Genomic DNA, 26,816 nt, shown 5'->3' with positions numbered 1-26,816 from the left:
TCTATCGATACATAACCTTCTTCCAATCTTTGGTGCCTCATGCTAGTATAACCAGATACCTTTGCTAAAGCCTGTCATCAACAGGTTTGATAGTTTCCCTGGACCCCAATTCCAAGGGTCCTTTTGGTTACAGACTAGAGCCTGGTAATTAGGTATTCTGGAAACAGTCCTTCAGCCCCAGTGGAAAGAACCTTACCAAGTGCTCCACCACTGACACTGGTGCAAAATTAGATGATATTAAGCCTTGGGCACACATATCACAACTAAAGAAGTCTCTATCTGGCATCTGGCCTTATAAAGGTGCTGGAGACCTCTGAATCAAATTCATCTGGAAGAAAAGTAGCTGACATCAAGGTAGACTGTTTCCACACAAGACATCATACTTTAACTAAATGTGAAAATTTTACTCTCTTTACCTCTTTACTCTAGCATTGGCTTAGAAAGATAATGTCTATCTGTATCTCCCAGTCCATTGCTCAAGCAGATTACCTTTCAGATTGTTGGACTTGTAAAAAATTCTGATCTATCTATAGTGCAAGAGATCCCCTGGTCCTCCCTGTGAAGGAGAATATTTCTTCTATTCCCAATGTCATTGTAAACTATAATTGACCCTCCCCGCTGCACCTTAGAACTTTCTTACTGACTTTCACTTTTACAACCAGAATATCCAAAACTTTGTTTTTACTTTCTGATTATAACTATACATCCCTAATTAGACACAATTACTATATAAATCTTAGTACATTTGTACCCCCTGTTCTTATGATTTTCTAGATCAGATCTGCCCCTATTCACTGAGATATAATACCAGCACCACTCATCTTCACAAGGTATTTAGAATGACTCTATTTGAGGCTAGAAGATTTTCTTCCCATATGTGCTAAAAGCCTGCGTGATCCCTGGCTAGAAAGGGCAAATACAGCAATCCTTGTGAATGAATCTATTAATAGTACCTCCCTAAAAAGAATGGTTTATGTTCCAATAGAGTTTGTCTTTGTCTTTGGTGGTTATCTTCCTCCTTGGAACTATGAATGTCTAGGTAATTAGTACAAAGCCACACAATGCCTCTTAGGGTATCTAACTGTGCCCCTAATTTTCACAAGTAAACTAAGACACCTCATTGGTCAAACGCCTGGGTTTACCTTTTTTTAGTTAGAAGGACCTATCAGACAGAAGGACTCAGGATTTATTTCCTTTGGCAGAGTCATAGTTCCCTGATTAGGAGTAAATGCAAATGAGAATGTACTCAAAAAAACCTCTTTGGGCACCTGGTTGCCTCATGTATTAAGCATCTCCCTTCAGCTCAGGTCGTGGTCCTAGAATCCTGGATGGATTCCCACTTCAGGTTCCCTTCTTGGTGGGGAGTTTGCTTCTCCCACTTCCTCTGCCTGCTGCTCTGCCTGCTTGTACTTCCTCTCTCTCTCTCTCTCTGCCTCTTTCAAATAAATACATAAAAATCTTAAAAAAAGAAAAGAAAAGAAAAGAAACCCCTTAATTATTGAAAAGATGGCAGATTCTATTGCTAAGAATACCTGCCCAACAAAGATCCTTAGACTCTGGCCAAAGTTGTCCTTGATAATACAATAGAATAGCCCTTGATTATCTTTTAGCCAAATAAGGAGGACTCTGTGTTGTGGTCAGCATCACCTGCTAATTAACACTTGCGGGGAACTTTAACTCAATTATAAAAGATCACTAAGCAAGCCATTTGGCTTAAAGAGGTGATACCTTCAGTGGGGGTCTTTCTGTATTTTATTTGATATTGGTTGATTTGGGTCTTAAGGACCATGGCTCCAAAGTGCACCAAACACTGGGAATTATCCTGCTTATTACAATCATAATGATGTCCTGGGGCATTGTTTTCTCTCAAAAGCTTCAAACTCATGTATGCAGCCACGAACCATGGAGCAAATGGTATCTTTAGGATTGGAACTTTAGAGAAATGAAGAGAATGACCAAATTAAAGATTGTGAACCTGAAGCTATGACCTTGTTAACATCACAGGGGTTAAGTAAAAACATCCTAACTTACAGATGCCACACAAAGGACCAACAGAACTGTGACAACAGCAGAATAGTAGTTGCGAGTGGTGCTAATGCCTTTAATTTTGATTACACTCTTTCAATTAAGCGGAGAGTCTGATCAAAAGGGGGGGATTGTTAAAAAAAGAAATAACATATGATGTGATGAGTACTGAGTGTTATATGCAACTAATGAAGCAATGAACACAACATCAAAAACTAATGATGAACTGTTTGTTGGCTAATTAAATTTAAATTAAAAAAAAGAAAAAGAATAAACAGGCCCCAAATGGAGTCATTTGTGCTAAACCCATGATGACTTAATACCTAACTTAACTGCAGTTACACTCTTCTCCAGGAATATAGTCTTAACTGGTCAGTTTGGAACTTTCTGATTAACATTAATGATGTAATCTGCCCACACAGTCTCCTACCATAGGTAGGTTGCCTGGATCTGAATTTTTTTTTTTTTTATAATTTACATTTCCAGACTTTAAAAACCTTTCCTTTTCTTAGTTCTTTGGAACTCATTTCTATTTCTTAGATGGGATGCTGCCTGATTCATTAATCATTCGATAAAGCCAATTAGATTTTCAAATTTACTCAGTTAAATTTTTGCTTTTTAACACATAGTAAGATGTAGTAAATGAAAATAAATAAATTCACTTCTTTTATATTTACTATACCACATAATGTAACAATCACCATATCAACTTCAAAGAAAGATATTGATATGAAATTTGGTATGATATATGATTTTGGAAAAAGTCATCACATTTGAAATAACTCAGCATGAAATTAGCCAAATTTGTGAAATGTGTCATAGTAATTATACAGACAATAGTAAGTTTTCATTAAGATACTATAAAGAAAGGAAACATACTTATACCAAAGCTCATGGTACTGATCAGGTTTACCATTATTTCACCCTTGCTCAAAGGTACCTCAAATATGCATAGATAGAGACAGTGACCTCAGTCACTTTAGCAGAACAGTTTATATTCACTATATTTAAGTGATATAAAATATCAGGAAAAAACAAATACCAAAAACAAAGATGCTTACATAGTTGTTTAATCTTCTTTATATCAAACATACAAATGCTGTTAATATCTTTGTGTATATCCATATTTGAAAGTTTTCTCACATTTTTGATAAACAATAAAGACAAACATTGAGCGCTCTGCAAGTTTACAGGCACTTGGAAGTTAAGATAATTTCTAAAAAGTGTTTCTATTATGTAACAGTGTTTTGGTAGTAACACTAAACTCTGCTTAGTACAAAACAAGGATTTAATCATAGCCTAAGCCTGCTCTCTTCATTAAAGTCTCACTAATGAGCAACTGCGAAGGCAATATTTCATTCTGAAACAGGAAGTTTGTACTTTCAAATTTAAATGCATTTAAATTAGCATTTAAATGTATCCTATAAACATATATCAGGCTGGGTTATTATTCAAATAGTATGATCATTATTGCGGTAATTATTATGTACCATTTTATGAACATTTACTGTGTATTTGGAGTCTTGCTAAATACAGTATGTTTAATTCCATGGATTTCTGATGACTGTTTTCCTGTAAAAACACAGAATATATTATACATCTCACTTCAAGCATAGCATATACTAATGAAAGGTTGAAGGAATCTCATGTATTTTTAATTGTTACTTTTTAACAGTTTTATATATTCTTTAGAATTTAAGAACTCAGGAGAAGTTAGTTTTTAAAATTATAAGCCATTCATTGGTTGGTTTTCATTCTTCTGTGAATTTTGTGGGTTTTATTCTGAAATGTCTTTTTCAAAAAAATGAAACATGTTTAATATTTTTATATTTTTTCTAATTATTTGATTAATGTTCTTTTTATACTGTAAGGACCTATTTAGAAACTGTCCCTGCTCCCCTTCCCCCAGGGGATTTACTTGGAGACAAGTCCCAGAAACCAGCTTCAGGTAACAAAGCCCAGATACAAAGGTGGGTCAGGCCAGGTGGAGACCTCCGATCAGTGGGGGGGATGCATACTGTCTCCCTGGTTACCAAGGAGTATGGGCCCGGCCTTTTGGGCGCTAATCCCAATCAAGGTGTAATAGGCTGGTTCAAATATCTACTAGGTAAATTGTAACTCAATTGGTCACCTAGCATCACTGTGCAGCTTTCTCTATGTGTTACAATCTCATTGGCCACCTGTGCGTGGCCAGGCCTGACCACATGGCTTTTGCCCTTAAAAGCTAGTCTGTGAAACAGAGAAGGGTCGCCCTCTCTTTTAAGAGGTGCGGCCTTGAACGTTCGGTTAGATTCTTTTTTCTTTTTTTTCTTTTTTATAAACATATAATATATTTTTATCCCCAGGGGTACAGGTCTGTGAATCGCCCAGTTTACACACTTCACAGCACTCACCAAAGCACATATCCACAGTGAATATCATTCTCAATAAGGAAAAACTGAAAGTTTTTCCGCTAAGGTCAGGAACACGGCAGGGATGTCCATTATCACCACTGCTATTCAACATAGTACTAGAAGTCCTAGCCTCAGCAATCAGACAACAAAAGGAAATTAAAGGCATCCAAATTGGCAAAGAAGAAGTCAAACTATCACTCTTCACAGATGATATGATACTCTATGTGGAAAACCCAAAAGACTCCACTCCAAAACTGCTAGAACTTGTACAGGAATTCAGTAAAGTGTCAGGATATAAAATCAATGCACAGAAATCAGTTGCATTTCTCTACACCAACAACAAGACAGAAGAAAGAGAAATTAAGGAGTCAATCCCATTTACAATTGCACCCCAAACCATAAGATACCTAGGAATAAACCTCACCAAAGAGGCTAAGAATCTATACTCAGAAAACTATAAAGTACTCATGAAAGAAATTGAGGAAGACACAAAGAAATGGAAAAATGTTCCACGCTCCTGGATTGTAAGAATAAATATTGTGAAAATGTCTATGCTACCTAAAGCAATCTACACATTTAATGCAATTCCTATCAAAGTACCATCCATCCTTTTCAAAGAAATGGAACAAATAATCCTAAAATTTATACGGAACCAGAAAAGACCTCAAATAGCCAAAGGAATATTGAAAAAGAAAGCCAAAGTTGGCGGCATCACAATTCCAGATTTCAAGCTCTATTACAAAGCTGTCATCATCAAAACAGCATGGTACTGGCACAAAAACAGACACATAGATCAATGGAACAGAATAGAGAGCCCAGAAATAGACCCTCAACTCTATGGTCAACTAATCTTCGACAAAGCAGGAAAGAATGTCCAGTGGAAAAAAGACAGCCTCTTCAATAAATGGTGTTGGGAAAATTGGACAGCCACATGCAGAAAAATGAAATTGGACCATTTCCTTACACCACACATGAAAATAGACTCAATGTGAGAAAGGGATCCATCAAAATCCTTGAGGAGAACACAGGCAGCAACCTCTTCGACCTCAGCCGCAGCAGCATCTTCCTAGGAACATCGCCAAAGGCAAGGGAAGCAAGGGCAAAAATGAACTATTGGGATTTCATCAAGATCAAAAGCTTTTGCACAGCAAAGGAAACAGTTAACAAAACCAAAAGACAACTGACAGAATGGGAGAAGATATTTGCAAACGACATATCAGATAAAGGGCTAGTGTCCAAAATCTATAAAGAACTTAGCAAACTCAACACCCAAAGAACAAATAATCCAATCAAGAAATGGGCAGAGGACATGAACAGACATTTCTGCAAAGAAGACATCCAGACGATTAGATTCTTGATGCTTGGGGCGAAATAAAGCTTTGCTTGACCTTCGCTTTGTATCAGTCTCTCTCCTTTAATCACGGACCCATTATTGGGGCATAACAATACAATGCAATTTTCTGTTTTTGTCTATTATTTATATTTTATAACTTTAATTCAAACATATTCTTATTAATTTGGAAAAAACACCACAGTTGCTATTATTACATAATGGAACCCTACAAAATAATATTGAATATCATAAGTGAAACATTTTTTTTTATATCCAAAATTGCTTTTTATTTTGGTTAGATTATCAAATATTTTGCTTGGTAATCTTTCAGTGCTTCCCTTTAGTTGCATGACTTTGATATCAATGCATTTGTTGAGACAAAACCTCATTGAAGAACTGAAATAGCCACATTCAACCATTTCCCTTGTTCCCATTAGAGTCTATAAAAAAACAAATTGAGAAATAAACAAAAAGCCATCATGGAATTAATGTCACTGAACACCAAACACTGTCAGTATTAAATATTATAGTTGGAAGTGTGTTAACTTGGACATTTCTTCAAAATGAAGAAATTTGCTAATCTTGTAAGGATTTATTTAGCCAGAGCACTTCCATCCAGTTAAACAATAACTTTGTTGTTTAAAACTTAAACTGTCCCTGTTCCCCTTCCCCCAGGGGACTTACTTAAAAACAAGTCCCAGAAACCAGTCCCAGGTAACAAAGCCCAAATACAAGGGTGGGTCAGGCCAGGTGGAGACATCCCATCAGTGGGGGTGTGCATACTGTCTCCCTAGTTACCTAGGAGTATGGGCCCAGCCCTTTGGGCACCTTTTGGACACCAATTCTGACAAGGTGATAGGCTGGTTCAAATATCTACTAGGGTAAATTGTAATTCAATTGGTCACCTATGTGTGACCTAGCATGACTGTGCAGCTTTCTCTGTGTGTTACAATTTCATTGGCCACCCGTGTGTGGCCAGGCCCAACCACATGGCCTTTGCCCTTAAAAGCTAGTCTGTGAAGCAGAGAGAGGCCACCCTTTCTGTAAGAGGCATGGCCCTGAACTTTCGGTTTGATTCTTGATGCTTGGAACGATATAAAACTTTGCTTGACCTTCGCTTTGTATCAGTCTTGCTCCTTTAATCACGTACCCGTTATTGGGGGACCTAACAATGTCAAATCATTTAATTAGATTTATCTTTCGAAGACTTTGGTTTAAAAATAAAGAAATCTTTCTAAATATTGCTGTTTTAAATCATCTCAGTGAAACAGTGATCACATTGCTTATGAATAAAATATTTTGTGGTACAAGATGTTAGGCTAAAACCCCACAAGTTTAACAGATAACAACTCAATAAGATACTGAATTATGTTAACATTATTGATCATCTTATAACTAAAAATAATTTATCACTGCATTAAGGTACATTTCACTTTTGTGTATGTATATGTGTGTGTTATATATATACATACATGTACATATATGTATATACATATAGGCACATGCACATTACATATACATGTATGTACATACATATAAAGAATAACATGTGTATATATGTATATCATATAACACATAACATATATGTACATGTATATAAATAAATAAAAACAAACAATATAAAAGCACAGGTAATGGACACTAAATTTTTCTATTAATAGTTATTTTGCACTTTGATATTTGAATGATTTCCTATTATAAATTCATATTGAAGTCTTTCCAGAACATTTACTAATAGTTAAACTGTGTTTGCTAAAAGCCTTATGGTAACTTTAAACATTAATAAATATTCAATTAAATGCTGAATAAACTTCGGAAATGTGAATGCTACAGTTTATAAAAATTTTTCTTGGAGGTTATTTCTATTTTATTAACAAGTAATTAGTTTTGTAAATGTTAAATAACAGATGTTTTTCTATTATTTATTTAGTCCTCCTCACCACCCCCTTACCGTGGTAACAGTTTGCTGAACTGCAATATTACATCACAACCACAATATTAACATTGATACAATCCAACAATTTTACTCAAATTTCTCATTTTGCTTATACCCATTTATGTGTGTGTGCCTGTGCGTGTGGGTGCATTTAGTTTGCCACAAGTTTATCACATGTGTAGGCTCATGTGTCTACTAACCCAGTCAAGATACTTACTTAACAGCTCCGGGCTCACAAGTTCTTTCATGTTGCTCTTTTGTAAGCACACCTACCCACTTCCCCTCCACCCTCTCCCGTTGTTCCCCAACCCAAAAATGTTAAATAAAAGGTGTCACACAGTATGTACATTTTGTAGATTAGCTTTTTTCACTTAGCATAATTCTCTGGAGAGTCACTGAAATTGTTGTGTTTCCACTTTTTATTGATGAGTAGGATTCTCTAAAATGTATGGACCAGAACTTTTTTAAACCATTCTGCTGTTGAAGGGCATCTGGACTCATTCCAGCTTATGGCTATTACATATAAAGCGGCATTAAAAGATAAGCTGAAGCACATTAAAAATTTGAAGAGTTTATTTGAGCAAAAATAAATTCTTCTTGGGCAGTCCCAAACCAGGAGTAGTTAAGAGTGTTTCACCAACAAGAGAAAGAAGAATGACCCATACAGAAGAGATACAAAAGCAAAGAATTATCTGATTATCTGACAACTTAATGCATAGTTAGTTGTTTGTGATCCTTAGGTTTTGATTTCTTTAACTTTGAGTTGTTTGCCAGCTTAGATTTAATTTTCTGCCACCATAGCATTTGAGAAACCTCAGTCTAATGGCTTCCTTGTTTAATTAATTTAATAATGATATTAGTACTACTCTTGTTCACTCTCCGGTTTCAATTATTCTTGTTTCATCATAAAGCTTATAGGTATTATGTTCATCATACCATCTTGTTCGTCTTGTTTCTGTTTCTCCAGGCACAATGAGACCACCTGGGGTACTGCTGATTCTGTAAATGTGCATTTAACATGCTTATGAATGTAAACATCTTGAGTCTTAAGAGTACACAACACACCAGAAAGACTACACTAATGACTAGTAGGAGGATCATACTGAGACTTTAGTATTCTCCTTTGCCAGTGCCCCCATGAACCAAACTGGTTGTTATCAAATAAATCAAAGAATGACTCTGAAGGAGCACCAACCTGTTTGAGCCAAGTGACTTCTTTGTTAATTTCTTTTATTCGTTGCAGTACTAGTGTTGAGTCAGGCACGAGAGGTGGTATTTGCTATGGCACAGACTCCTCATTTAGCCAGTAAGTTATCTAAAGCAATTCTGTTATCTAAAACTACCAAAGCAAGGAAGGCCAGGAACTTTTGTTGTCAAGTTACAGCCTTAGCAGTGCATGCAATGGTAGTTGCCAGAGTTAAGGAACATTGTCTTCCCATGCATGAACAGAGAGAAAAGCCATGTTGTGAAAAAGCAAAAGGAATAAAGATTTTATATTGGAGATGAAGATTTCGATCCATGATCCTGGGATAGCCATTCACCTCAAGACGCCATCTACTTCTAGGAAAAAGACTGGGATCAATTTTAATTTTAGGTATCTAAGCGGCAGGCAGTTCCAAGAGTCTGGAAGAACCCTTTTAAATTGAGAGATGTAGATCCTAGCTTCAAGTCCCTGAAATTTGACAGCTATGTGGGAGTGAGAAAGGCCTGGAAAAGCCCTTTCCCAGCAAGTCCAAAGACAGTTTTTGTTCATGAAGATTCCAAATCAGAAAGGTGGGAAAAAATTAGGAGTGCTGTTTAGAGTTCATAACCAGATATTTGAGAAAACTGGTAGAATTTAGCATCCAGATCTCATTTCTAGCAAATATAATTACAGTAAAACTAATTTCTTGGCAAAAAAAGTCTAGTCTCATTGAATTTGGTCTGATGATTTATATAAATGCAGCAAAAATAGTGATTGACTATATAGGCTCTTTTAAAATCTGCTTTGCTGGAACTTTTCAAAAACAATGTTAGATTGGACTTATAAAGCCTCTCCAGACTGAGAAGTCATGTCAAAGACGATCAGACTTCTCCCATAATGCCTAGAGTTTTGGGTTAATTCCTTTCATCTTGAGGTCTTCAAGATATCTTGAGTTTTCTGGACCTGCCAGGAAGAAACTTTCCTTATTTACTTGGTGAGGCTGTCAGGCACCCTATAAACGAGGTACCAGTTTTTTGTTTTGTTTTTTTTTTTAATTTTTTATTCTTTATTTTTATTTTTAACAAGAGCCTTCATTGACTCTGTAAAGTCATCTTTTTTCTTTTAACTGTGTTTTATATTTGATTTTATGCATATTCCCAAATACAACATTCCATTTAGAGCCTTGGTTTCCAATTGTGTCCTGTTATCAGGAGAACAAATTCTTATTGAACTTATGCAAATAATAATATTGCTAAAAAAAAAATAAGTAAAAAAAAACTCAGTAAGTTTCCAAATTCTAGAGGGATCATGTAGAAAGAAAAATTAAATGTTTCAATTCTATTTACAAAGTTATACTTACCAAATTGCTGCAAGTCATAGATAGCTTAAGAAAAAAGAAAATGTTTCCAAAAATCTGGGAAAACAACACTGTAAGGCACTAGGAATGTTTCAAAGAAAAAGTTAAAATTTATAATCATGCTTATCAGTTTATTCAGTCCCATATTATTAATTCTTACTCTGCTTGAATTCAGTTTTTCCACTTGTTCTCAAGATTCCTACCTATTTCAGCGATATATCTTATGGTTATCAGAAACCTGTTTTCTAGAGTACTTGTCAGAGTTCTTTCCATAAATCTCTCTAAAGATGAACACCTTTGCAAAAGTATCTGTGTAAAACAATAACTGTCCGTAAATGACAAGAAGGCTAAAAACAGCTATGACTAAGGATCTGATGACACTTTATTCAGTAAGGAAATGCCATTATTTCTGTAGCATATTTGTAACAATTGGGTCATGAGAGTATTGGCAAATTTCTATGAACTTCAAACAATTTCTGAAATATCTATTTGGTAGTGTATATGTGTATACATACAACTTAAGGTTTATCATTACTTCTTGTTGACAATGCTTCCCATGTAATTTAATGTATTCAATAAACCTAATTAATTTCCCACTCCTCTTTTACAAGGTGAGAGACAAATTCTCTGTAATTTTCCAAGGATCATCTGGGAAATTTCCAGTTAGTTTGAGGTTAAAAAAAAAAAAAAAAAACTACAACCCATTTAGAAATTGATTTTAGGTAGTTGTCAAAAACATCAGAAGGTTTTAATATTTGACTAAATTGAACCACAGATCATTATGAAATAATACTTAATAATCTATTTAATCAAAGTGACAATAAAAGATGTTAAAGGCAATTATAAGGTTACATAATTGTGAACAAACTTAACTCTTTTAATATTGAGAAAATTCAGTTTTTCCAAGTAATCAAAGACCTGATAAAGACAACATGAAGCATAAGAAATTATTATGATGACTTAAAGTCTTTTTTTTTTTTTTCTGGAAAGATTACCTGAAAGATAAAGAAAAGCTTTTTACATTCCTATAAAAAGCACATCAAAATAGTTCAAGAAAACTCTGTCCTTTTAAGAAGGAGAAACCAAATTCTACTTTTACACCAGTGTACTTTCAATATTGCCTCATTATTTAAGAACTTTAATAAATCCATTTCAATCTAGTCAACTTGAGCATCCATGAAATTCCTTTCCTGAAATTCCTTTTCCATAAACCTAAATTTTTTAAAAATAATTACTCAGGTTTTTTCTTATATTTTTCCTCTTTCACATTCTGAAAAACAAATAAACAACAGTCATTCTATATTAAGACAGAAGTAGTCTTTTTCCCTTAACAAAAATATGTCCTTCATACTTGTCATACTTAACCAAAAAACACGTTTTACCTTCCTTACCTACTTCCATATACAGATTTCTTTGGGCTTTATTATTTCAAGTTATTTATTTATTTATCAATATTTATCAATATTATTTATTACAAGTTTTAATTACATATATTGATTAGGATTAGTAACCCTTAAAAAACTTAATTTCTACTGAAAACTAAGAAGTAAGAAATTTTGAACTGCCTGTTACACTAGAATTCAGTGGACTTGCAGATTTATGAATGCATTTCATAACTTGTAGAAATACATCTTCCCTCTTAGTAAATTTATCCATGTGGCACAGACATGTTTAATGATAGACCCAAAATATCTTTAATTTCTTTGTAATAAGAAGCCAAAGCTAGATAAACTTGAATTCATTGTTTCAACATTTTATTCTATTTGAAAATGATTGATATCTAATAAATACTCATTATTTAACTTAATTTATTATAACTTTACATTTTCAGGTTGCAAAATGATTTTTTTAAGTAGACATATCATAAACCATAATTATTGCTGAAAATTTGATTTATAAACTTTTACTTAGATCACTTAACAGTTTAGAGCTTTATCTTACTGGATCTTATCTGAGTTATAAAAATTAGAGCTAAAACTAGATTAGGTAACCATGCTGTTCTAGTAAAATTTTGTCATAAAGTATTTGTTATGTTTGAACCAAGTAATGATATAACTTTTCATATTCTCTGTAATGATCCATGTATATTACAGGTTTTAGGGCAGCATCAAACACCATCATGAGACAATTTGAGATAGCTAGTATGTTTTAGCTTTTGAAGAGAGTTTGCTGTTTTAATAAATATTTTGCAAACAGAATTCAAAATGAACAACTTCCTTTATATATTAATTGCATTATAACTACTGAAGCCTGTTTATTTTATTCAATAGTCAGCTAGGATATTGTTCTTAATATAGATTTTAAGCTAAAATAACTGTTTTTTTTGGGATATTACTCTATATCCCATAACTAATTACTTATTCTTTTTTAAAGTTACTGATTCTCTCTCTCTCTCTCTTTTTTTTTTTTTTTTTTTTTTTGGTTAAAGATTATTTATTTATTTATTTGACAGACAGAGATCACAAGTAGGCAGAGAGGCAGACAGAGAGAGAGGAAGGGAAGCAGGCTCACCACTGAGCAGATAGCCTGATGCGAGGCTCGATCCCAGGATCCTGAGGTGATGACCTGAACTGAAAGCACAGGCTTAACCCACTGAGCCACCCACGCACCCCTAAGTTACTTTTTCTTAAATGTGTTGAGATAGCTAAAAAAATTTAGAAAACTTTTCTTATATTGTGTGCTGAAATTAGGAAGAACTTCAAAGCTCATCTAACTGCTCTTAGTAAAGATATTAATTCATAAAACTCTTGTAAGGTGGCAAACATATCAGAGCTGAGTAGAATCAACTGTAATTAACACAGTATTTTTATAACACAAATCAATTGGTACTAACCAGGAAAAACACATTATGACTTTTTGATTAAAGTCCAACCCCCTCTCCCAGTTGTTAGCCCAATAGGAGGAAACAGCTTCTCCAAGTATCTCTTCACCATTTGACAGCATTCTTTTTTTTTTTTTTTTTTTTTAAGATTTATTTATTTGACAGAGGAGACACAGTGAGAGAGGGAACACAAAGCAGGGGGAATGGGAAAGAAAGAAGTAGGCTTCCCACAGAGGAGGGAGCCCAATGTGGAGCTCTATCCCAGGACCCTAGGATCATGACCTGAGCAGAAGGCAGATGCTTAATGACTGAGCCAACTAGGCTCCCCACTTGACAGCATTTTGGACACATAATAGATGCTCAATTAACACTTGTTAATGAATTCAACGTGTACCAAGCATGGTTTAGTGTCCCTTCAGTGGATGAGTAACTACATTTCAGAGAAACAAATGACTTTTTATTTATTAATCTAATTTTGTAATTTGTTTAAGTTATAAAATATTTGGGAGTCTTTTAGAAAAATTAAGAAGTAGCTAAAAATGTCACACAGCCATGTTAAGAGTATCACACTAGTCTTGCTTCTAAGTAACCAAGATGTGACAAAGAAAGGAAACAAAAGGAGAGCCCCTTGCCTGGGTGGCTCAGTGGGTTGAGTCGCTGCCTTCCGCTGGGGTCATGATCTCAGCGTCCTGGAATCGAGTTCCGCGTTGGGCTCTTGCTCAGCAGGGAGCCTGCTTCCCTCTCTCTCTCTGCCTGCCTCTCCATCTACTTGTGATTTCTCTATGTCAAATAAATACATAAAATCTTTAAAAAAAAAAAAAAAGGAGAGTCCCTCAGAGAAGAGACAGAAAGAAGTTAACAGGCAGCAGTGAAAGCTCTTAGAGATTAAACAACAACAACAAAGCAATTGTTAATGATTGTTTCTTAAGAATTATAAAATAAAATCATAATTGATGTTTAAAAACGCACACTGATATTGCAAACCATAAGTTCATTTTTTTTCCCACTGTGTAAACTGGAACAAATGACACAGTTTTAATATTCAAAATATGTCCATAACTCTCTTTCTTTACCTTCGTCAGATAATTCAGGATTTAGCAGAACTTTTTTGGTGAGTTACAAAGACAAATACATCCTTGCTACATATCAACAGATGACTAGGCTCAAGTGTCTACAAAATGTTTATTGCTAGTACATAGTGCTCTCTAAAAGTTTTCACCCAGCATTAAGCCTACTTCCATGGCAAAATGTCAATCAATGGGAAAGATCACAGAAAGACAGTGTTAGTGGACAACAAAGTGACAGATGAGTTTTACTAACTTCAAAAAACTGCATTTAGATAAAAAAAATTTTTTTTAAATATTCTATACTGTTGAAGAGAGTCTTTGAGCAATGTGACCTAACAGGAGATGTGTGATTGTAGATCATGGGCCAGAGATTCTGGCCAGAGTGTCATTCAACCAAAAATGGCATGAAAATTGCTTCTGTATTAAAGGAAATTAATCACATTGTGGTGGTAAAAAACATCAAGCCCCAACCTGGAATTGTATGTGGAACTCTGATAACAGATCCTAAGTCCACTTAGTGACACTGAAAAAAGAAAAATTCAAAATTTAAATTTTAAAATTAAAAAAGGATAAAATTTTTAAAAATTTAAAAATTTTTAAAAATAAAATTTAAATTTTTACATAAATAAATAAATTTATTTAGATAAATAAGTTTATTTAAATAAATAAATTTAAATAAATAAATTTGTTTGGATGACTACAAATAAATAAATAAATAGAATTTTTAAAATAAATTTAAATTTTTTAAAATAAAATTTTAAAAAATTTTAAAAAGGATAGAGAAAAGTAGTTGTGGTTTAAGAATAGACCAACATCTTATTTATTTATTTATTCACTTGGGAGAGAAAGCACAGGGGAACGTAAGAGGGAGAGAATCTCAAGCAAACTACACACTGAATACAGAGCCCAATAGGAGGCTCAATCTCAGGAACCCTGAGATCATGACCTGAGCCAAAACCAAGAGTCAGATGCTTAACCAATAGAGTCACCCAGGCATCCCTCATCTGGAATTTAAATTAGATTTTGTTTTAATTAAGTTGGTAATACAACATACACATTTAAATAAATTGTACTTCTCATTATACTGTGTTACTCTGGGCCAAGTATTATAACAAAGAAGTAATTTTGTATATTCCATATTATTTAATATCATAACATTATTAAACAAAATGATATTTGGCCTCTTAAACATTCTCTGGCCTCACAAAACAAACATTGGACATAATGGACATGATTTGATAATTTAGGAAAGGTGATCACACACACATCTGTGCACACATACACACCTATATCCCACTTTTGTTTTCTTTTGACTTTTCGTACAATCTTCTGGGTGGGTCAAGTTTGAGAAGTAAAATGAATGAATTTAGTTTCTTTGAGAACTGCTTCTTACATGTTGGACTTTGTTGTTGTTTTAAGTTGTAGGGGCTTGAACTCACCACTGTGAGATCAAGACCTGAACTGAGTTCAAGAGTCACTTTACCATCTGAGCCACCCAGGTGCCCCTACACTTCAAACTATATAAGAAAAAGGAAATATAAACCTATTTGGATTACTATCTGTTTAACCTGAGAATAATCTCCCTCCAAAAATAAACTAGAGATTGACTTATAGGTCTGCAGATATTTATATATGGATACAGATATATACATAAATATAATTCACTGTGGGATCAGTGGGAATATCTTTCAGGGTCTTGCCAATGATTTTAATCTGAAATGACATTTTCCTCTCTGATATTAATATATATTACTGAGATCGGGATTTCAGTCAAACTCTTAGTTTCACAGCACTATTAATTATAAAAGTTAATTTATTATATGGCCTGATATTCTGATAAATGGGACTGCTGTTGAAAAATTACCCACACCAATTATGGAATACAGAACTAAAATATAAAATTATTATTGCTAGTTCCATCTAAACAAATTCATTGTTTTTGAAATTAGTGTTGAATCATATAGTAAAAAAACACACGAGTTATTGTTTTGACTTATAAGCATACTGTTCATAAAAACTGATTACAACAATCATGCAAAAGTGGAAATAGGAAATTAGCATTTAAAATTATTTTCTAATTTACTCTATGATTTATTATCATCTCCCAACTATTCTATGCAGCTAATGGTCAACTGACTTTCGAGAGAAAGTGGCTGTGTTTCAGACATAGTATTGGAAAACTCTTTAAATTTACTTCAGCCAAAATAGTTGGAAAACTGCATTAAAAACATAGCTACTGGGGCATCTGGGTGGCTCAGTGGGTTAAAGCCTTTGCCTTTGGCTCAGATCATGACCCCAGGATCCTGGGATCAAGTCTTCTCTCTCTCTGCCTGCCTCTCTGCCCACTTGTGATCTCTGTCTAGCAAATAAATAAAATCTTTAAAAAAAAAAAAAAAAGCTACTGGGTTCTGATGTCATTTCAGAGATGTGGAGAATTAGCTAGTACTCCTGCCTTTACAATAAGAAAAAAACTTGAAAAGCTGCAAGTTCATGATTTTCCAATTAACTCATGAAAGCTGCAATGGGAAAATATTAAAATAAAATCAGGAATGTCAGAAGCACTCTCAGGGAGAAACAAGACCCAGGAGTTTTCTTACTTGAGACAGAAAATATTGAATGGTGCATAAGCTGGTGAGAAGAATCAACTAGATTTTCGCGGATTGCTGAACTCTGAGTATGGGAGAGTATGAAAGCTGGAAGCCATATGAGACAACTGTGTTCACACTCCTTTACAAGCTTTTCTTTCATGAACCCCACCAGGTATTTACAGAGAAGATTAGAGATATATATTTGATTCTTTCTTCTTAAGAAAACTTGCCCAATGGGGCAATCTGGAGAGTGAAACAACATCCACTGGCTAATTTTCCACCCAGTGTCATCATCTATATATGGAAACAGAGCCCTAATAAGCAAGGCCTGAGGGTGCAGATGAGAACCCAGTGTAGTTGTGAGAGAACAAAACTTTAACTCCATCCCCCACCCCCTTGCTTCAAAGAAGGGTAGACTGCATACTCAGCCCAACATTACCTCTGGAGGAGGGGAAGGGATATTTGCAAAGACATCATATCAAGAACATGTTCCAAGTACCTAACTAGGACTGCAGCTTAACCAGAACTTCAGAGAGTGACCCTCTAGCTCCTGACCACTATACTGACATGATCTGAGTAAAAATAAAAGTAGAATTTACTGGAGAAAGATCTAAGGGAGAGACCCATTCTGGTGAGCAGCACAGAGTGGAGAATAAATGTGAAATTTCATATAGAAAAAGAATATAGCTAGAACTGACAAGTGAAACTATTAAATCCTGCTTAATAAAGGCAAAAGACTATCCCTACAAAATATTTCTTATAGACTCTTCTTAATTCCCCAATTTTATATACTTTGAACAGAAAAGTTATTAGATAAATAATTGTATTCTCTTAACTAAGAAACAATAGGGAACAGAATAAAGTGGGCAATGAATGAAGTTTCTCCAAGGGGGAATCAAGTGACCAAAATCCTGCTATATAATAAAGTCTAATTTCTCTAAATATTAAAGGAAAATCTTGCAAGTTTTTGATTGATATGCCCTATGACATCTGTCATATATCCTGACACTGTTATTAAACCTCTCCCTGGGAGTCAAGGACTATCATGGGCCAGGGACCTTCAGCAGTCATCAAACACTTTCTATGTCCCAGTCCAACTGTTACCATCAGACCTTTAATTGAGCAACATTCTTTCCTCCTTTGTGACATCACATCCACTAAATAAATGGGGTGGTGTGGGGGATTTACTGTAAAACAGATGCTCTCCTGATGGCCTATTCCTGGACATTCCTGAGGACTCTCAAAATCAGGTCATAGATAATTTAAAAAATGATTTATCTGTATTCTTAGTAGACATTGAAGGTCTAAGAAGTAATCACACTTTTGGGTACAAATGGTGTTACTTTTCTAATATTATTTGGACTGAATCTATCAATTTCAGATTGAACCCTCCAAACAGCCACCAAGATTTGCACCATAGTCTGAAACCATAACCAAAAGGGTATCAAAATCAAAATGATAAAAATCTAATAGAGAAATGAGTCATTAATCCCTGTGCTTTTCCTTATAATAATTTTATTCTTTAGGCTAAAAAAATCCAAAGAGCCAAGATATAGATTTGCTCAGAATCTCAGCAACATAAATATAATAATCACTTCCTATTTATCTGTAGTGCCAAATCCAAGTGTACCACAAAGCTGTGTATTTCATAGCTGTAAATCTGTTTTCTGTTCTTTTTTACCCAAAGAGCCATTTCTTTGCTTTCTCCTGGGAAAATGAAAGTCCTCAATCAGAACTTCAAGAGTCTTATACTTTCCTATATTTTGGTTTTTATCTCATATATTGGTCATCTTTTGTTGTACTCTAAAATACAGTTGGACTCTGGAACTGATTCTATCTACTTAATGTTTTATCTCTAATAGGCTATACACTTTCTGAAGAGAAGTAAAAATTTTGTTAAAGATTATTTTTTGGAACATAATTTATTCCAAGGAAGGGTATGTTTCACTCCTGAAAAAATTGTGACACTTCAGAAATTTCCCAGGTTACTAACTAAGAGATCACACAGATGATTACTAAGGCTCACTAGAAGGTTATGGGTTCCAAATGTATTAATTTCCTATTGCGGCACAACAAACCAGCACAAACTTAGGTACTTAAAACAGCATACACCTATTATATCACCATGTCTGCGGGTCTGGAGTCCAGATGGGCCCTTTGCTAAGGGCATTGAAAACTGAAATCAAGGCATTAGCCACATTGTAGTTCTGTTCCAGAGTTTGAGGTCCTTCTCCAGGCTTATTAGGTTATTGATAGAATTTAGTTCCTTGTGGTTATAGCATTAAGGTACTCAGCTTTTAAAAGTTGGGGCTATCCACTGGCAGCTTTAAATTCTATTTTTCAAAATTTGGGAGATTATGCTGAGTGAAATAAGCAGAGTAAATCAATTATCATATGGTTTCACTTACTTGAGAAGCTTAAGGAATAACATGGAAAGCATTAGGAAAAGGAAAGGAAAAGTGAAGGGGGGAAGTCAGAGGGGAAGATGAACCATGAGAGACTGTGGACTCTGAGAAACAAACTGAGGGTTTTAAAGAAAAGTGGGTGGGGAATGGGTAAGCCTGGTAGGTGGTATTAGGAGGGCACGTATTGCTTGGAGCACTGGGTGTTATACATAAACAATGAATCTTGGAACACTACATCGAAAACTAATGGTGTATTGTATGGTGGCTAATATAACACAATAAAAATTAAAATAAAATTTAAAGAAATTCAGTCTGCAAAAAATAAACTTAAAAAAATAAGTCCTACTTTTCTTCTCCCATAGAATAGAAACCCATGACTCTAAACACTGTTTCTTAAATGTCTAATAGATTTATTAAAAGACCCCTTAATAAGTTTATTACAACATGCCTAGAAATCTTGGTTTAATCATGTTGGTTTGTTGATTATATCTTAAGAATAAAATCAGAAAAACATCAGGCAGGATACATTGTAACAGATCTCAACTCACCCTAGAATGTGACTCCTTCCTAGAGGCAAAAGTATGTCCAGATAACTGAATTTGTTGTGGTCCCCAAAACTTCCTGTCTAAGTGAAAAGAAGGGATATATATATCTATATATATATTTATAGTGGAAATCCTTTTGGGATAGTCTATTATTTCAGAAAGCTTTATAAAATATAGAAATGCTTAACCTAAGAAGGAACCCTAATTTAGAATGGTTGGCAAAAGGGCATTTAATAGCTCTAATGTTGGTTTTTTTTTAAAAAAAGATTTTATTTATTTATTTGACAGACAGAGATCACAAGTAGGCAGAGAGGCAGGCAGAGAGAGAGGAGGAAGCAGGCTCCCTGCTGAGCAGAGAGCCTGATGCAGGACTGGATCCCAGGACCCCAGGATCACGACCTGAGCCAACGGCAGAGGCCTTAACCCACTGAGCCACCCAGGCTCTCCTCTAATGGTTTTTAATAAGTTGGCTATTTTCAAGATAGAACAAGGAGTTCAAAAATATATCAAAGCAAAAGGAAATGCCCTGGTTGATCAATATGCCAAACATTATACCTAAACAAAATACCACTTCTCACACACACACAAAAAAAAGTCATTGCAGAAATTCAAAGAGAATATTATGAAATATTATACAATGCCATCCTTTTGTTCCAGAGTTAGAAAACGGCATTTATTACATGGAAATAATCCCTTTCACACTTAAGAGTGGCTGCCTGTGACCTCAAATGAAATCTTAAAAAGACTTTACATGTCATTACCTGCACATTTAGGGCAAATTGGACAGTGTACTCAACATTAGTGAAGAAACAAATTCATTATCTTTTAATGATGGTGCCAAAAATGTATAATACTACTTGATAAAACTATGCAGAAATTTGGACCCAAACCAGATCATTGGGTGGTCCCTAATAACTGCTATTCAACTGGCAATACAAAGGCTTACTGGCTATTATCCAAAACCTGGACTGGTATGCGCTTTCTTGTTAAGTGGATTTCTACATTAAGGTTAGTAGCTGAGGACATCTCTTGCTATCCATTTCGGCCCATCACTTTAAAGTCTCAGAAGAAGAGTTAAGAGAATTCAAGAATGGGATAAACTAGGACACCTGGTTGACTAAATTGTTTAAGCATTGGACTCTTGGATTTGGCTTAGGTCATGATCTCAAGATTGTGAGAGTCCCCGGTCAGGCTCCTCATTTGGTGCACAGTCTGCTTGAGATTCTCTCTCTCTCTCTCTCTCAAATAAATAAACAAATCTTAATGAATGAGATAAACTAGGCCTTAATCTTAGGACCTAAATCTTAACCATCCAAAGGGAATTGTGGATTTTTTTTTTCTCTCTGCTCAAGTCTCTTCATTTTTTAATAAAAAAATCTGAAATAGGGTGGATTCTACATACCATAATTCAAAGACTAGCCAGGGGGAACAAGACAATGTCAACAACTCTTGGCCAAAAATATCGCTTAATTGAACAGGAAGCAATTAGTTCAGAATAGAGTCATTTTAGATATAATGTTGATTTTTGAGGGTGAATGTATGTGATTTTAAGAAAAGACTATTGCACTTGCATTCCCTACAAGTTTCTCTGTAACTTTATATATTACTATTAATATTACCATTTATTGTATTTACTATTACTATTACTGGGGAACAAGGAATCATTAAATTGAATATTTTGGCTAAAACTCCCATATTGGTTCTGCAGACTCTGGATTAGGAAAAAAGGTGATTAGTTGCATACTGATGATGACACAATTGTTTGTTCATAAGCAAGAAATTCAGCAATACCTTAGATCCTGCTCCAAGAATGTATTTGCCAAAGTGCTCTTGTAACCACTCAACTTAAGAGTAATAGTAGATCAGTATTTAAAGAACCATTGTTGAAAAAGCTAACATTTCCTGTGGTAGTGCCAATAATTTTGTGTGTTTAAACAAGTTTAACAGGGGACTGTTAGCCATAGTAAAGTGAGAATCACTGCTTTACAAAGGATAACAATTTTTTTTTTTCCACAGAAGACAATCATTATTGTCCTTACACTCCAACAAAATCAACAACAACACAGTGGTTTATCATGTATTAAGTTAAAAGTGAGGAGGGCAATAGATAACTTTGTCAGCTTGGACAAGTCAGACATAAGCAATTACAAATAACACAGTAATCCATGTCTATATTCTTAGACCCTAACAGTGAGCCCAAAAACAAATGTTCTAAAAAGTGTAAACCATGCTGCTAGTTTTCACGAAAATAATTTCTGGGGTATACAGTATATATACTTAACATGGTCCTTTGGAAATAAAATAGGGTATCCAAAAGTATTATTGAGTTAAGCAAAGATGTTTTAATGGGCCATTAAATGAGAGGTGTGGGACAGAGGTTGCATAATAAGAGCAGTATATAATTATGTATATATAGAATGCATATCTATAGATTGCTCTCATAAAATAGACAAAAATATCCATACAGATTAATATGTAACATTCTCTTCAATTATAAAGACATTGACACCTAAACTTTGTGTTTACATTACAGATATGTAATAGGAGAACATTCATTCTCACATTAAAATGAATGTTACTCACAGGATATGAGAATAAAATAAAGATATGTATCACTGCATAATTGGTGAAATACAAATTCTATGTTTGATTGTTGCATATTCTAACTGTATACTCCTTGTTAACTTAAGATCGATATTTAATCTTTGAAAGGTATGAAAACACACAAAATAAGTACTCTACAAATATAAATCTATGAGACAATAACTGAAAAGATACACACCCACCTGTTAATAATTGTTATTTTTGGAAAGAAGCATGAGATTAAGGATAAAAAAGTTGTTTTCATTTCTTATTCTATGTAAGTCTGAATTGTTTAAAAATGAGCATGTATCCTTGAGTTACTTTTTTTTTTTTTACTTTAAAGATAATTAAAATATAATTATGATTTAAATATCCAAATATATTTACAGAGATACTTGATAATGTTTCAAGAAAATATTTAGTCGGGTGCTTGGGTGGGTCAGTTGGCTAAGCAGCTGACTTTGGCTGGGGTCATGATCCTAGTGTTCTGGGACTGAGTTCTACAACCCGCTCTCTGCTGTGCAGAGAGCCTGCTTTTCCCTCTGCGTCTGTCTCCCTCTCTCTCTCTCTCTGTCTTTCATGAATAAATAAATAAAATTTTTAAAAAAAGAAAAAATAGTTGTCAATTTTAAAAGATATATGTAAATTACATAAAAATCAAAGCAATCTCTGTCCTTCTACATATACATGTGAAAGAAAATGATTTTTCTTCATCTTTAAAAAGTATACAAAATAATTATATTATGAAATTTTTGTTTGATAACCAATTTAATAAATTGGTCTTAATATTTGGATAACTTCCAATAGTATAAGTGAATAAAATGCAGAAATTAAGTATTTTCTATGAACACAAAATTTATGCATGAGAGTGCTTTGGAAGGAAACATCTTTTTCACAATAGGGATGATTATAAAGTTTAAAGTATAGCATTGTTTAAAATGGAAATATGAAGATGAAGGTCAAAATATGAGTAAAAAATGCATATTTGATAATGAGATCATTTCACACAGGATTTTTAGCACCCAGAAGCCACTTTAAAGAGAAATGATTAATAGTTCTTAAAATTCACTTTACATAGTGTTATAAGATCATACACTTAACTATAATATATCTTTTTCACATTTCATATAACAAAAGATAAAAATGTTAAGTAGTGCTTTTCCACAGAGTACTAAAAGATACATACTGAATGACATCAAAAAGGAGAGTTATAGAAATTTCTATTTATATAATAATTACATGCATTTTCTTGCAGGAGTAGCTGTGATTTATTTATTTATTTATTTATTTATTTATTTATTTGCTGTGGTGCTTTTAATAATTATTTATTAGCAACTAATGTGGGCCATAGAACAACCAGGGCCATTTCTAAGTGTATCTTTGGTCATTCACCAGTACCAACTCTCTTTATGCTCAGCACACACATTTTGTTATTGCCATACTCAAATATTTCCAATTTCTTATTCTTATGTTTTCAAATGTGGCAAAATTTCTTCATTTTTAAAAATTAGGGTATAATGGCATATAACATTATGTTAGTTTCAGGTGTACAACATAATGATTTGTTATTGCAAAAGAATCACCACAATAATTCTAGTTAACATCTGTCGCCATACATAGTTTTAAATGTGTGTGTGTGTGTGTGTGTGTGTGTGTGATGAGAATTTTTAAGATCTACTTTCTTAGCAACTTTCAAATATGTAGTACAGTATTATAAAGTATAGGGATCATGCTGTACATTACATCCTCATGACTTACTGATTTGTAACTGAAGGTTTGCATCTTTTGACCCACTTCATTTCACCCACCCTTCAACTCTGGCAACTACCATTTGTTGTGTGTAACTATGAGCTTGGTTTTTGATTTTTAAACTTTTATTTTTGCCATTTTTTTATATTCCATATACAAGTGAGATAATACAGTCTTATATCTGTCTGACTCATTTCATTCAGCGTAATGCTGTCAAGGTCTATCCATATTGTTGAAAATAATTTTATATATATATATTTTTTTCTTTATCCATTCATCCATTGATGGACACTTAGGTTTTTCCATATCTTGGTTATTGTAAATAATGCTACAATGAACATAAGAGTGAACACATCTTTTTAAGTTAGTGTTTTGCTCTTTTTAGATAAAAACCCAGAAGTGGAATTGCTAGATCATAAGGAAATTCTATTTTCAATTTTCTTTTAGGAAATTCACTTTTTTTTTCCTATAGTGGTTTCCCCAGTTTACATTTCTACCCACAGTGCCTACGGGTCCCTTTTCTCCACATCCTTGCCAATAACTTTTTATTTCTTGTAATTTTGATAATAGCCACTATAATAGGCATGAGGTAATATCTCATTGTGGGTTTGATTTGCATTGCCCTGATAATTAGTGATGTTGAGCACCTTTTCATGTACCTGTTGGCCATCCATCCATATGTCTTCTTTGAAATATTTTTTGATCTGATTGTTTTTTGTGATTGAGTTATAGGAATTCTTTATATATTTTACATATTAACTCCTTATCAAATATATAATTTATACATACTTTCTCCTATTTCACAGGTTTCCTTTTCATTTTGTTGATGTTTTCTTTCTCTGTGCAGAACATTTTTAGTTTTATTTAGTCCCATTTATTTTTGCTTTTGTTGCCTTTACTTTTGGAGTTAGATCCAAAAAAATCACGATCAATACTGATGTCAGTGCCAATGTTTTTCTCTAGGAGTTCTATGATTTTGAAACATACATCCAAATCATTAACCCATCTTGAATTAATTATTTGTGTATGTTTAAGATAGAGGTATAGTTTCATTCTTTTACATGCGGCTGCCCAGTTCTCCTGACATCATTTGTTGAAGAAACTGCCCCTTTCTCATTGTATATTCTTGACTCTTTTGTTATAAATTAATTGCCCATATATTCATGGATTTATTTCTCAATTCTGTTCTGTTCAATTGATATATGTGCCTATTTTGTTTAAGATTTTATTTATCTGAGAGAGAGAGAGAGAGAGATATGCAGGGCTCAATCCCAAGACCCGGAAATGAAGACATGAGCTGAAGGCAGATGCTTAACCAACTGAGCGCACCCACAGGCCCCTTTATGTGTCTATTTTTATGCCAGTTCCATACTGTTTTGATTCTGTGGATTTGTGGTATAGTTTGAAATCAAGGAGTGTGATGCCTCCAGCTTTAGTCTTCTTTTTCAAGATTGCTTTGGCTGTTTGGGGTCTTTTGTGGGCATACGGATTTTAATATGGTTTGTTCTATTTTTGTGAAAAATGCCATGGGAATTTTGATATGGATTGTATTAAATCTGTAGATTGCTTTGGTAGTATGGACATTTTAATGACATTCATACTTCCAATCCATGACAATGGAGTATCTTTCTATTCATTTGTCTTCAAATTCTTTTATCAAATGTCCTATAGTTTTCAATGTACAGGTTTTTCTCCTCCTTGGTTACATTTATTACTAAGTATTTTAACTTTTTGATAAAATTGTGAAAGGAAGTATTTTCTTAATATGTCTTTCTGATAGTTATTAGTGTATAGAGACAACACATTTATGTATATGGATTTTGTGTTATGCAACAATACTGAATTTATTCATTATTTCTAATAGTTTTTTTGGTGGAACCTTTAGAATTTTCTATATATAGTGCCATGTCATCTGCAAATAGTGACAGTTTTACTTTTTTCACTCCAATTTGGTTACAATTATTTCCTTTTTTTAATTAATTGTGCTGGCTAGGAATTCCAATACCATGTTAAATAAAAGTGGCAAAAATGGGCACTCTCATTCCTGATCTTAGAAAAAAAGCTTTCATCTTTTCACTATTGAGTATGATATTAGATGATGGCTTGTGATATATAGACTTTATGCTTTGAGATACACTTGATATATAGTTTTTTAAGAGTTTTTATCATGAATAGATACTGAGTTTTGTTAAGTGTTTTTTTCTGCATCTATTAAGAAAATCATGACTTTTATTCTTCATTTTATTAATATGGCATTCATGTTATTTCATTATTTATTGTACTGCATCCCTGGAATAAAGTCCACTTAATAATGATTAAGTGATCCTTTTAATGTATTATAGAATTGGATTTGTTAATATTTTGTTGAACATTATTATATATGTATTCATCAGGGATATTGGCCTATAATTTTTTGTGTGTGCCATTCTTCTCTGATTATGGCTTCAGGGTAATGCTGGCCTCATAAGTGGGTTTGCAATTCTTTCCTCCTTCTCTTCTTCTTTTTCATTAATTTTTTTTTCCTAAAGAACTGAGAAGGATTAGTACTAATCTTTTTGTTAATGTTAGGTAGAATTTACTGGTATAAATTGGTAGTAAAGTCATCTAGTCCTGGTCCTTTGTTTCTAGGGAGGTTTTTGATTACTGCTTCAATCTCCTTACTAATAACTGGTATGTTCAGATTTTATATTTCTTCATGACTCAGTCTTGGTAGATTGTATGCTTCTAAAAATTTATGGTTTTCTTCCAGGTACTCATATATGTTGACAAATAGTTATTATATTGTTTTCTTATGATCCTCTGCATTGCTGTGGTATCACTTATAGAGGCAA

This window comes from Neovison vison, chromosome 11, assembly GCF_020171115.1.
Source record: "Neovison vison isolate M4711 chromosome 11, ASM_NN_V1, whole genome shotgun sequence".
NCBI classification, from domain to species: Eukaryota; Metazoa; Chordata; class Mammalia; order Carnivora; family Mustelidae; genus Neogale; species Neogale vison.
This window is presented reverse-complemented; position numbering follows the sequence as displayed.